We start from the raw sequence: 13074 nt of genomic DNA, 5'->3' as shown, positions 1-13074 counted from the left end.
ACCTTGGGAATATTTTCCATTCTGACATATGATGACATCCTATTGATGTCAATTGCTTTTCAGATATTAGGCTGGCTACAAGGCTTTCCATGCAGTGCATTCATATGTAAATTTACTCAGAACCAAGTTCCATTGAGGGTTGGACTACAATCTGAGGTGAAACTGCTTGCTCATTCATTATATTTTGATTAACAAATGCCGTTTATTTTGGATACTTATCTTGGCTTGGTGTTACTCAGCTTGAATATGAGGATTAGTTTATGGATTTCTAGGAAATAAAGACTTTTAAAAAATAAAAGTCAAAATATATGCATAATTTTCCATGCAGTCAGCATTTTTTCAAAGAGGTTCATGGTGCTGAAAAAGAATTATAGTAAGGCAATCCAGACGTAGATGAAGTCACTGCTGAAACAGTGCTAGTTTTAAATAATACCAGGAGAAATCTGGAAAGCCCTGCAGGGAGCCAATTTTAAAAGACATATATTCAGATTTCTTTGCGTTTACATCATAGGTATCACCATCTTTAACTTTAACATTTATGATGCAATTCAGCCATCCCTCTTTAAGAACTAGAGCCTATAAGCCTTCAACTGAAATTTGCCACCATCACTCCTCCTATCCATTTTGATGGCTGTGCAGATGGGGTAGCATTATTGTGGGGTACAAATGTTTTCCCCCACCCTGCAAGATCGTTAAATCTAGCTATCATCTATCTATATCTATCTATCTATCTATCTATCTATCTGTCTGTCTGTCTGTCTGTCTGTCTGTCTATCTATCTATCTATCTATCTATCTATCTATCTATCTATCTATCTATCATCTATCTATTTATTTATTTTGTAGCTGTTTAAAGCCATTGTTATCTGCAAATGAACTACCTGTATGCTTTCTGTCACTGTTTCAGCACGACGTCAAAAGTAGTCAGTAGGAGGGTGCCATGGCTTTATTAAGCCAATCAGATTTAGTCATGCTGTGATGTCATGGTGGGGGAATTAAGTCAATTCAGAATGGTGATACAGAGTTCCTGCTTTGCATTGCCCTCATTTTGAATTGCTTTGTTTGATCTGAGTGATATCCCATGGTCAAATCTGATTAGTTACGCAGTGTTGTGACTGATTAGGTTAACACTTTTACCCTCTTGGTCCAAAGTCCTGCAAAATCAGCTTTGTACCAATTGCAAAAATATGTGAGAAATGCAGCTGCCCACAGCCCTTTTCAGATAATCTTCAGCCCAGAGTAGCAACCCAACTCTTACTAGGGGCTGTCTGCCATTCTCAACCTGACATTGTAGCTATCCAGAGAAGACAAGCTGCAGTCCAGTTTGCACACTTACTTGGAAATAAGCCCACAAAGTTTAATGGCCATTGCTTCTGAGTAGATATTAAAGAATTGCATTGTTAAAATTTCATAAAGTCCCCACCAAAGGGATTACTTCATTGTAAGAAATACTGTGCAGCTTAGGTGTACATCATCCTATGAAAGCTAATTTCAGCCTGCATTAGAATCTAAGAGGCAATACACCACATAATGTATGTGTTATTTTACAGTGAAACTATGGGACCTAAGCCAAAAGGAATTTATATAATAAAAAATTAAAAAAACACCTTTTACTTTTTTAAAAAATGAACTGCTTCCTCAGGCAGCTCTTTCCTCTTAAATGCTACTGTAAAGGGTCCTAATTTGCCTCATTATCACAGAGGACTTTTCTGCGTGATCAGTTTAAATGTTCTTCATGGCATTTGGTTTCAAACCACTCTACTGTCTTGTTCTGTTTTAATCCTAAATCTTCAAACAAGTGTTATCACACTATACTATTTTCTTTGTCCCAGTTCACTTTCATGTTATTCAAAAAGGTGTCTCTGCTCTGCTTCCTCCTGGCAATTACAAACTATACAGACTCGCTGCTCAGTAATGCCAGCTTCTACAAGTAATGCCTGCTTTTATTTTTTTCCATTCATTTATTTAATATGCAAATTTTCTGTGTCTTGATGACTGTGCACTCGAATGGACAAGATCTGTGTACCACAACTAGCATGTTAACAGGGTGAAATCCAAACTGGTGCAAGCCGACTTCTGCTAGTACTGCTTTCCTTCCCCTACATCCTGTGTGTGCCCCGCCCCCTCCAGTCTTCTACAGAAAGTTTCCCAATTCTTCGGAGCACAGTTCTAGGGATGCACAAAGTATTATGTTTTGAGGACGTGGGTGGGTGGACATCCAGCTTCATCTCATGGTCTATTATTTAATGTGTGAGGTCATAAAATAAAGGAACCAATAAGCTGCCCTGAGCTCCTGGGAAGAATGGTGAGACAGAAATGTAATAAAGTAGGAGGACAAAGAGGCTGTAATGTATATGCTATCCATTAAATATCTGTCACATGGTCCCTTTAAAATAAAAAGCTATATGACCCAGGAGGCCAGCTCTTGGAGAGTTGACTCAAGAGGTGTGGCCTGGCTGGAGAAGCTGGTTTTCTTCTCTATGCAATCAAGTCTTCTGGACCTCATCAAGAATAAAGCTTAATTTACCATTAGCTCTGCTTGTAATTTGTTCATAGTTAAGCATAAGACAACAAGACAGAAGCATGACCTTCAGAATGTTGTTTTAATTGATACACAAGCTCAGAAGAATTAACAATAGGTTTGAGCCACAGCATTAATTCCATACAGTGTAGAGATTGCTTTGCTTCATTCATACAGGGCTGGCACCAGACTTCTGGGGGCCATTGGCACACTGCTGTTGATACCACCACCCCATGGCCAAAACCACAGAAGATTTTTTTTTCATCCGCTGTCTCTATAGCAGCATGACCACCACTACCACGCCCTCCCAGCCCTCTGGACAGCATTTTAGCAGTGGCCAGATAATTATGCCATATTTTTAAAATAATCTTAATTTATCCACGCTGCCTATAGATCTATGAAACTTAGCCTTTACTTCTACAAAATTTACAGAGTTCATAGATCTATAGGCTGAAGCATTGCATTTTGGGTAAATGCGGCCTGCACAGGTGGGAGCCCAGTGTGGCTCCCATTTCAAAAGCGGCATGACGGCCTGCCTTCCAGTTAAAACAACAACAACAAAACCCATTGAAATAAATAGGAATTAAAGTAATGCTGTTTAAGAGGCTCAGACCCCCGTATGTTCTAAAATGGAGTGGAAGGAGACAGGGAAGAAACATGGGCAGGCCGTTTCCTCAGCTGTGATCAGGTAAGTCAGGAGCAGCCTTCCATTCAGGTACTGGGTTATTTGCATGCTATCATGTCATTTATTATAAGGCAACTTGCATGTAAAATTGTTTCCATCTGTGACAACTTGGATGCCACCATTAAAGCAGGGTCAGTACAGGGGGAATTTCTATCAGCGCTTTGTTTACTTTCTTGCCTCAATTCCCTCCTCGTTTATCTTTGTGGCCTATACAATCCCAGGCATTTTAGAGTCATGTCCATCTTGGCCAGAGATATCCAGTCATGAGCAGTCATGAGGGGCTGATTTCTATGCCAGTAATGGTCACATTTCCTTATTAGAATAGTGAATTGTTCTAACGTTTTCTTAACGGATTTAGGCAGCAATCCTAACCCGATTTACCTGGGAGTAAGCCCCTCTGAATTCAGTGGGGTTTACTTCAGAGTAGACATAGTTAGGCTTGTGGTGTTAATTATTGAAAGCATTTATATGTATCTCTCAAAAAAGTTGGAAGCCGTTGATAATACAGTGGTACCTTGGTTAAAGAACAGCTTAGTTTGTGAACATTTTGGATTAAGGACACTGCAAACCCGGAAGTAGGTGTTTCGGTTTGTGAACTTTGCCTTGGAAGCAGAACATGTTCCGCTTCCTGTTGAGTGTGTTCCGTTTGTTAATTGAGTTCCCCACTGCTATGGGAAAGCACGCCTTGGTTTAAGAAGGCCTTGGTTTACGATTAAGTTTGTAAACCAAGGTACCACTGTATACAAATTAAAGCAATTGTGTGAAATCATGAGCTAAGCAAGCCAGCAGAGGGTGCACAGAGAAAGACTCCCCCCCCCCAAAAAAAAGATTTTATGCACGCTGCTTGGAGTTTCATCACAGAAGGTGGGACAGCAGGATTAAAAAATAAAACTGAGAAAACATGTGGGAAGACATGAACTAAGCAAGCCAGTAGAGGGAGTACAGAGATCACTGTTTTCTGATCCTCCAGTGAAAGCACATGCAATCATTTTTCCTCTTGTAAGTATCCATGTCTTATTCTCACCCATGTAGAAGGGGCATGCAAACAACTACTTAAACAAGTTGTATCAGATGCATCCTGGTTAATGAAATTTGCACTACAGGAGCTGTGTACATGGTTTAAGTTATCTTCCTTTCCTTGGAAAAGCAGGGTGCATGAGTACCATAAGAATATTGGATTTATGTCAGTGTACTGTATAAACCTTGACATAAATCTCTGGCTAATGCTGTTGTTACTGTTATTTGTATACCTTTTGCCCCTAGGCTTCAAGAGTGGGTTACAACAATAAATACAAAACTATCAAATATGAAAATAAATTCAGTTATCTACATTCTGTGGTCCTAGCATATTGACTATCAAAGGCCTGTTGAATAATACACATTTGAAACAAAGCAGGGTTTCAGCCTGCTGTATACCAAGGGGAGTGGTGTGCCCCAGCTGAGAAGGCCCACTGTCAAGTTACTGCTTCTTGAGCTTTGCTTACAGATGGCACTACTAGCAAGACCTTTCCAGCAGCTCTCAAATCATAGGCTGGCTGAAACAGGGAGTTTCTTTCTCTAAAAGTTATCTCCAGTAAATTCACCTGCTTCTTCTGCCTACTGCTTCACATTCTAATTCCTCACTGGAGTTGTTGTTGCCAGCTACTTGGATAGCTGATCATCCACAGAGAGATCAGTTTGGGTCTCAGAGGGTGGGAGCAAAGATTCACAGTAAGAGCCAGAGGCGCACACTTTTGCATTCTGGGAACAAGCACTAATCACGACTACGTATCTTGCCAATTCAAACAATGCCATGCTGCCAAAAGAAGTGTGAAAAATTAGTTAAACAATACAGAATATTTGGAAAGTCTCGTCTTGGGTAGTGTCACATACTACATTTTTCAATTTGTTCCTGCTTGGACAGTGTACACAATAACAGTTTTAATGTTAGATGATACAGAAATGACTTAACTGTATTTAATCTTCAACCTCATTCTTAGCCATTCAGTAACCAAATCAGATTCCTATCTGCGTTTAACTCCCTTCACCCAAGACTCCTCCTCATTCCTTTCTGGAACAGTTGTAGCAAAGAGGGCCATTGCTTGTAAACCCATCTGTTCATCTCCTCTTACTGAATATTTAAAATCTAGAAAGGAATTCCTGGTTAATCCCAATTGCGCAAACACAAAAACTAAGGAACGCTGTTGTTGGAGAAAGGCACTTGGAAGTGCATTTTACTGCTAAATAATCTTGGGGATCTTTTTTTGTACTGTGTTTCTGCAGATTGGTAGGCAAAAGACTGCCCCTGCCCCATGATATCAGCCTGCCTGATCTCTGAAATAACCTAGAGAGATCCTCCCCAATGCTCTGCCTTTATCTGAGGTGCATTTGATACAAAAGAAGCTGCTCTTCAGGTTAGCACCTAGGTTGCTGACTTCCATCCCCCAGAATATTTTTATAGTTTTCTAATACCTTTTTGTTTAGGCAGCCATTTCATCTGAGTCGACTGATTACTTTCTGCATTGTTGGGTTGCTTTCTATCACCTCTAAATTCATTTTATTTTAAATCAGTTGTTTTATGGCCTTGTCTTGGGCAGTATCCAAATAACACTTCCTTGTCAGCGCAAGGATTTAAACTTAAGCAACAGAATTTTCTCCATGCACCCCCTAAATCTATTCTAGGGGTTCCCCCAACCCTGCAGAATAGATCTGGGGAGAATGTGTGGTTCGTGAGGGGAGTGTTCAGTTGCACAATTGTAAATCCTTGCATGGATGGGATGCATTCGTTGAATACCACCTTTCTTTAATGGAATCCCTTATTTTATTGTGAGCCACCTAAAGTGCTGTGTGTGCTAAAAGGTGAGCTAGACACCTCCACACCATACATTTAAAGCACATGTAGACCACTTTAACAGTTAAAGAATCCTGGGAGCTGTAGCTTAACCCCAAGAGAGCTGCAATTCTTAGCACACATAACTCCAGTTCCCAGCTTCTTCGGTGGAAGCCATGTGCTTTAAATGTATGGTGTGGGTGTATTTATTTATAAATCTTATAAATAAAAATGAATGATACCTCATAAGTAATAGCAGCATAGCTTCTAAGTCTCATCTTAGTTATGGAATTTAAAACATATTTTGTTGCATTGTTCAAAATATGAGCAAGTCATGGCTGAACTGATACTACCCTTGCTGGTACCTTTCCCGGGAAAATCTGAGGCTCACTATGTCAGGTTCCTGCTGGAAGACCGGACAAATGCTAGAACATTAGCAGTGGCAAAGTTTTTATTGGTGGTTGCAAGAACAAATGATCCCTATATTCTAAACAAAATGCTTGTTTAACTTGGAGGTAGGCTGTATGAATTGTGTACTGCTTTGTAATGATTTGTTGGGTCTCTGGACCGTAATAAAGGTTGATGAGTTATGGAATTATTATTATATAAAGTGCTCTGTATCAGAAAGCCACAGTAAAACTGTGGAGCTCTCCTGTAATTATTTGGGACCTGCTCTCTTGTTTGCAGAGATGGTCTTTGTACCTCTATTGTTACTTGCATATGAAAGCAATAATTACAGAACTGAGGCACTTTGGGTGTGGGGGGGTGAGAGAGGATTAATTTCTCCCCAGCTATGCCCATAGAATGAGAAAGGATAGTTGTGGGTTAGAGGTTTAGGGCCTTAGAATAAGGTTCCCTACAGAGGCCACATGTCCTTTGCATTTGGCCCTTGTGGTCTTCCCCAAAACTGCTGCAGATAAGTCATTTTTCCCCTTTTGAAGCTGAGCTAGCAGTAGTGCTGCCAAGAGCTCCAGCTGAAGAGCAAAAGGTCTTGGAACTGTAACTTGCGGAAAATCTATGTCTTCTCTCCGTTCATTCTGGAATAGTGCCAAGGGTGAACTAAAGCCAAATGTATGAGATGTCTTATTCAAGAAATCAACATTTGTTGTGCAACACACACACACACACACACCCTTATCACAGCACTGATGTAGGAAGCTTCCTGTAACCACGGCAACATGTTATATTTTACTTTCATTTGAAAGTGTTATCTTGTACTTAAAATGTTGGCTGTGAAAACTGGGGGATCAGTTTGTTCTACAGTCAAAACTTCCTGGATTTGAGAGAGGCTTCCCATGGAAAAGAAAACCCCAGCATTTCTGTTAAATCTCCCCACCAAACTCAGAAAAGTCTTGTTTATTTAAAGGATACAATTTCAAATGTAACAGTGTGTTTTAATTAACTTTTCTTCCTCCATTTGCCTCTCTTACTGCCAAATAAATTGTTAAGAGTGCAAGTCTATGTACTCAGAAGTAGGTCCCGTTGAATTCAGTGGGGTTTACTCTCTCAATGCCTAGTATTAAAGTTGAAATGGATTGCCTGGGTTTCCCCATTACTGAAAACATTTCACGTTTTAATTTCATTGATTAATTTCAGCATGTGTGCAGAGTGCCTAGAGAATGGTCAGAATGTATAGGACACTTCATTAAATATAAAAAAATATTTCTACTATAATCATAATAATTTTATTGAAGTTTTTCACGGTGTACAGAAGCCAAGAAAGCATCCAGAAAGTCTCTAGATAATATCAGTCTCAGCATTCCTCCATGTCCCATGACAATAGAATTGATCCAAAGTGATGCAGTTTTCCATCCCACTGGTTTAAATGGGAAAGGAGTAAGTATGTTGGAACATAGGAAGCAGAATCAGACCATTGGCCCATCAAGTTTAGTATTGTCTACACTGGCTAGCAGCAGCTCTCCAGGGTTTCAGACCAGAGACTTTTCCCAGTCCTACCTGGAGACTGAACCTGAGGTCTTTCTGCACGGAAAGCAGATATTCTATCCCTGACTTGTAGCCCTTCCCCCAATAGAAGGTCCTATTGACCTTTAATTAAGAATACTAATAGGGTTACCTTTACCTGGATCACATCCATAAGCAGCAAGACAAGTTTGTTATGCAATTATAACAAAAATCTCCCCTGCAGGGGCCGGGGAGCTTTTCTCCATCAAGCTAATACGGGTGTTTTTTGTTGAGATCAGGACCAGGAAAGGAATTGTGAAAGCTCTCCTCCTTGCATGCTGCACTTCCCAAAAAAATTACATGCAGTTAGTGTTTTTTAAAAGGGACGTGGGTGGCGCTGTGGGTAAAACCTCAGTGCCTAGGACTTGCCGATCGTATGGTCGGCGGTTCGAATCCCCGCGGCGGGGTGAGCTCCTGTCTTTCGGTCCCAGCTCCTGCCCACCTAGCAGTTCGAAAGCACCCCTAAGTGCAAGTACATAAATAGGTACCGCTTTATAGCGGGAAGGTAAACGGCGTTTCCGTGTGCGGCGCTGGTGCTGGCTCGCCAGAGCAGCTTCGTCACGCTGGCCACGTGACCCGGAAGTGTCTGCGGACAGCGCTGGCTCCTGGCCTCTTAAGTGAGATGAGTGCACAACCCTAGAGTCGGACACGACTGGCCCATACGGGCAGGGGTACCTTTACCTTTTACTTTAGTGTTTTTAAGCATAGTTTCAAATGATGATGTGCTTAGCATCTCTTCCAGTTTGGTTCTTCGACTGTAACATTCCTCAGGACAGGAACCTGCCCTTTGTGCTTTATAGTGTGTCATGAGCATTGATATTAGTATCAGTGGACTTAAACGTTTGTGGATGCCTTTTTCCTTCTAGCCATAAGCTGATCCAATGTATAGAATACACATTTGGATAGCCCATACTTGATGTACACCTTGGTATTTAGGTTATCTGAAGCAACTAATGCATTTTTTAAAGATGCATTTTTTACACGCACAATCACTTAAGAAGGACAGTTAAGGCTGAAAGCCCGTGCAATCCTGAAATAAGCAGGGCTTACTTCTGAGCAATCATGCATTCAGCTGAGCTCTAAGTGGTATTCTTTGTAATGTTCTGGAGAATATGCTTTCAATCCCCACCTAACAATTACGTTAATATCAGGGGTGCAGTGAAAATTAGCATATAAATCGGATTCAGAATTTTATCTGAAACACCTCTCTCTTCACCAATAGGGTTGCTAGCGGCTAAAGTTGAGATTGTACCTGCTACTTTAAAAGCTCATAAAGACCCTAACTGTTATGTTCCTCTTTCACGTGATGTAAAAGCCATTACTGGAACAACAGTGGAATACACTGCAAGTTTAGTGCTCATTTCTGTGTTCTTTGCTTCCGTTAATAATCTATTTGCAGATAATATGGAAATGAGTGCTAAACTTGTCCTATATTCCCAAATAGTTCTGGAAGTGGCTTTTACATTGTGTGAAAGCTCAAATCTAATGTAGAAATTAACAGGGAAATGTGAAAATGGAATAAACTGTCGTGTGAATGCAGTGCTTGATTTCTTTTTTGTTTATTTATAATTTTCATTTATGTGTATTACAATTATTCAATCATAGTTTTAACATTTCAAACTCCAACTCCCTTCCCCTTCTTTCTGTGATTCTTTACATTTCTTTTCACCTTCCTGCATATTCCAAATTATCTCAACATACTCTTTTATATATTCCCGTATATATCGATATATATTTTGAAACTGCAGGTTTTTACATTAATCCTGATTCCTGCCAATGTCTTAATCTGTTTACAGTTTGTTTGTAAATAATAAACCATTTCCATTCCTTCGTTTAAAAATTGTTATCTTGATTTCTCATTCTCCCGATAAGTTTTGCCATTTCTGCGTAGTCCATTAACTTCTGTATCCATTCTTCTTTCGTCAGGACCTCTTCTTCCTTCTATTTTTGGGCAAATAACATTCTTGCAGCTGTGGTTTCATATATAAATGCATTTCTATAATGTTTAGGTAGTTCTGATCCCATGATTCCCAAAAGAAAAGCTTCTGGGTTTTTTAAAAATAAATATTATCTTAAACATCTTTTTCAATTCATTCTATATCATTTCTCAGTAAGCTGTAACCTTATTACAAGACCACCACATATGAAAAAATACCTTCTTTCTCTTTACATTTCCAGTACATATTCAATTTGGATTTGTATATTTTTGCCAATCTACTAGGTGTTAGGTACCATCTATATAACATTTTCATAAAGTTTTCTCTTAAACTATAACATGCTGTAAATTTTATATCCATGTACCATAAACATTCCCATGCATCCATTTCTATATTATGACCAATATCTATTGCCCAGCACAGTGCTTGACTTCTGCTTGTTCTGTTGTACAGGACAGAAGGATGAGCAGCAGGTTAGAAGGTGGTGCTTATCTGAGCTATTTAAAGAGACAGAGCATCTTAGTTATGGTAGTTTCAGGCAGCCTTAACCTCTGGGAGCTCTTTAAGAAACACATTTCTAAATACCCCCAGAGACTGCCATTTTAAACACCACCTGTTTAATTAGGTTACACAACTAATCACCCAGATCTCTTGGAATATTGTCTCTGTTTGAATTGGCTTCCAGAGCCATTTTCTCAATTTGCTTTGGGCTTCTTTCCTAAGAAGCTGTGAGATGAAGACCTTCCATACTATTACATCTTAGAAGTAGAAGGTGAGTACTCTCTGTACTGCCTCTTTTCACGATCTGCATTCCCAGTTATCATCTCTCTCTGCTGCTGGTGGTAGAGGAAAAGTGGAACAGAATTGGACAGAGCAGAATGGATCTCTGCTGTTTCAAAACTGGATTACACCAGTGGAAACAACTGAGATGAAGATTTGTTAATCCACCAAAGTGAGTCATATTCTAGGGAAAATGCTTTGGGAAAGAAACTAATTAATGTTTTGGTTGTTGTGTGATTACAATATCTAGGATGGGAACGCATGTGCAATCCTACCAATAATTAGCTTATTCTGAGTAAATGTATTTAACATTTAACATAATACTGAGATTTCCACACCTGAATGGCAGCTATGTGGTTTGCTAAATGGAGAGGCATTCTATCACACAGGTGGAACTTGTTAAAAATCAGGTACTGCAGCTGAGGAAAGAAAACAGAAAAGGGGGGAGGCTCCTTTGCCTGATATTTTGGTGAAGTCACCCAAAAATGTTTAGAAGTTGCTTTGAGTGAATTTTTGAATGGTGCGATTTGAAGAGAGAATAGATGTAAGTCTAAAGGGAGGGAGGGAGGGTTGTTGGTGTGTGGTGTTAATTGTGCTTCTCCAAGGCATGGAATGCTGAATAATTTTAACAAACACAAAAATTCTCAACCATTGATGTCTATGCTATTTGATCTGAGAGTGTCCCACACTTGGTAGACCACACTGGAAATTCTGACAATCAAGTTAATTAACTTGTAGCACCTCACTGCAATGCTTTTGTTAAGGCTTAATGTTTCTTTAACACCTGGTTTTCCTTGAGCTAATTCTTAGGTAGCTTTCTGCCTGCATTGGCCTCATTAATTCATCTGGTACTTTACAGATATAGTAGGAGAAGGTGAAACTAAAGAATGGGAGAGAAGAGTGGTGAAGAACCTAGAGTTGGGCTAGGAAATGTTCAAAGTTGGTAATTTCTGGCAGTTACATAGTATAAAAATATGTAATCAGTATAAAATACTCTCTAAAACACAGTAACCCTGGGTGGTGGGGATTTTTTTCCTCATTCAATAACTCTCAACTCTAAGCATTTCCTGATGATAAAACAACAGGGGCCGATCTTATTCCCAGTGGGTGGGGTGTTCTGATCCTGAGATGTGGGAGGCAGGAAGGAGGGAGTTAAATGAAAACCATATGTTGTCTGACTTTGCCTCTGTTAGATTTCTGAAGTTTTATAGTAGAAAAAGACAGATACTAGATTTAGTTATTGGTTAGCATGAACGGCTCCTGGAAATCTGTCTCAAATGCTCAGATAGATGCAAGACCAAATGTGTCTCCTTTGCCATAGGTGCAGGAATTTTAGTGGTTTGTCAATGCTGCTAAATCACAATAAGGCTGCATTCAGACGTGGAGCTTACTGCAATAGTTTTCCTGGGTATAATGCTAGCACTTCTATCCCAATTTCTCACGTTCCTTTTCCACCGCAGTACCTTGTTGTGTTGGGACGCGGGTGGCGCTGTGGGTAAAAGCCTCAGCGCCTAGGGCTTGCCGATCGAAAGGTTGGCGGTTCGAATCCCCGCAGCGGGGTGCGCTCCCGTTGCTCGGTCCCAGCGCCTGCCAACCTAGCAGTTCGAAAACCCCCCCCCGGGTGCAAGTAGATAAATAGGGACCGCTTACCAGCGGGAAGGTAAACAGCGTTTCCATGTGCTGCACTGGCTCGCCAGATGCAGCTTTGTCACGCTGGCCACGTGACCCGGAAGTGTCTCCGGACAGCGCTGGCCCCTGGCCTCTTAAGTGAGATGGGCGCACAACCCCAGAGTCTGTCAAGACTGGCCCGTACGGGCAGGGATACCTTTACCTTTACCTTTACCTTGTTGTGTTATGTAACTGTGGCTTTTGGATCAATACACAGTACAGTGGTACCTCGTGTTACAGACGCTTCGGGTTACAAACTCTGCTAACCAGGAAGTGGTTGCTCCAGGTTAAGAACTTTGCCCCAGGATAAGAACGGAAATCACGTGCCAGCAGTGCAGCAGCAGCAGGAGGCCCCATTAGCGAAAGCACGCCTCAGGTTAAGAATGGACCTCCGGAACGAATTAAGTTCTTAACCCGAGGTACCACTGTACTGCCTTGTCATGTTAAATTTGAAATGGTGGGAAAGAGCTGTCTGAACAAGGATGCCAACAGGATTTCCTGGGCCTGGTACAGTGTATGTGGTTTGGGGCCCCATCAGTCTATAAGAGCTGTTGCTTATATTCACTTAGGCTATACGAGTTCTTGGTGCTTGAAACCAAAGGAGGGAGGCTGTGGCTATTGTGCCACAGCCATGAGGTTTTGGGTGTTAATTTCCATTTCTTGAGTCAGTTGATAACATGGGTTTGTAGGTTTACAAAAAAGGAATGCCATAT

General features: G+C 40.6%; 1 protein-coding gene across 1 annotated transcript in view; it reads left to right on the top strand.

Moving 5' to 3' along the window:
• The first annotated feature begins 2983 nt into the window (after nt 1-2983).
• LOC128407747 (rho GTPase-activating protein 7-like) overlaps nt 2984-13074 on the top strand; it is an 89588-nt gene continuing 79497 nt past the window's right edge. The window contains exon 1 of the mRNA XM_053376511.1: nt 2984-3208. The gene's annotated coding sequence lies outside the window, so the exon portion shown is untranslated. The remainder of the gene's footprint in view (nt 3209-13074) is intronic.

This window comes from Podarcis raffonei, chromosome 2 (assembly GCF_027172205.1).
Source record: "Podarcis raffonei isolate rPodRaf1 chromosome 2, rPodRaf1.pri, whole genome shotgun sequence".
NCBI classification, from domain to species: domain Eukaryota; kingdom Metazoa; phylum Chordata; class Lepidosauria; order Squamata; family Lacertidae; genus Podarcis; species Podarcis raffonei.
Note: the sequence above shows the minus strand (reverse complement) of the source record. Positions and strands in the feature narration are given on the sequence as shown.